We start from the raw sequence: 1,423 nt of genomic DNA on the forward strand, positions 1-1,423 counted from the left end.
TACTTGGGAAGAAGTACAAGGAGAAGAAGCTGGTAAAGAAGTTACTATGTTGTCTTCCAACAAAGTTTGAAGCTCACAAAGTGGTCTTGCATATGACTACAAACACGGATGAGCTCAATTTTGACAAACTTGTGGGTATGCTAAAGGCACAAGAGATGGAGAAAGATAGTAGTTCAGTCTCTACGTCAGGTGGTGCATCAAGGAGTATAGCTCTTGTTGCTGACAAAGATGGAGATAGATCTCCGAATGTTGAAGATGCCATGGGGATGTTGGCTAGGAATCTGAGTAAGATGATGAATTCCTCTGGTGGGTGGAATCAGTATGGTCGCCAGGGAGGTGATCGTGGCAATAGCAGAAGAAGAGAACGTTTAGATGCTATGAGTGTGAAGGTGTTGGTCATATAAGGGCTGACTGTCCTGTAGCACAACGGAGAGAACTTAAGTGTTCTGAGTGTAGAGGTGTTGGACACACACAACGTGAATGTCCAAACTCAAAGAAGGAAAAAATAGTTCCACTGCAGTCGTCTGATGATTCAGAGTCTGGGGAAGATGGAAAGGTGATGAAGAATATGGTTGCATTTGGTGCACGCAAGGAGAAATCTAGTGAATCCTTGGATTCAGATGTCAGTACAGACTCTGAGGATTATCAAGTGATGCTCAACAAGTGGTTGAATCTCAAGAATGAGAATCTGAGGTTGCAACACGATATGAAGATCTTGCTGAAGAACTTGATGCTGTAAATGAGAATTATGAGTCTCTAGAGAAGGAGGTTAGCAAATTGAGGGAGGTTGCTATTGATGAACGTGAGAGAGCAATGAGGCTGGAACGTGATTTGGCTGAGAATCGCAAACAGATCAGGATGCTCAACAGTGGATCCAAAGAGTTGGATAAGATACTCTCGATGGGTCAACCAGCCAAGACGAATTGGGGACTGGGATATCGAGGAGCTGAGAGTACTAAGGAAGTACAACAGAAGGGGCTATCACATTTCGTGCATGGGAGCACATCAAAAAGTAGAGCCAAAGGAGCATGTCAGGAAGTACGTCGGGACGTACGACAGGGAGTAAGGCAGGAAGTTCTACAGCGCGCAGCTGTGAGTAACAAGCCGAAAGTAGTACATCAGTGCAACAACACGAAGGTCAGACAGGAGGTTCTGAAGAATGGTTGTGCAGCTGGTACAAGAAAGGAGACTGATCGGTGCATCAGCAACTGTGTCAGGCCAAGCAAGAAGCAACATCGGATGTGTTGTTGGTTCTGTGGGAAGGTTGGACACAAGAAGGTGGAGTGTTTTGCTCGTGAAAAGAGCAGAAACATGGCCACGAAGGTGAACAAGACGTTCGCTAAGCCCAGGAGGGTTGAAGAGGTGTCCTTAGCCAAGAGTGGCTTACTTGATGAGATCAAGGATGAGACATCAGAAGATGGAT

The sequence above is a fragment of the Brassica oleracea genome, chromosome C8, assembly GCF_000695525.1.
Source record: "Brassica oleracea var. oleracea cultivar TO1000 chromosome C8, BOL, whole genome shotgun sequence".
Classification (NCBI taxonomy): domain Eukaryota; kingdom Viridiplantae; phylum Streptophyta; class Magnoliopsida; order Brassicales; family Brassicaceae; genus Brassica; species Brassica oleracea.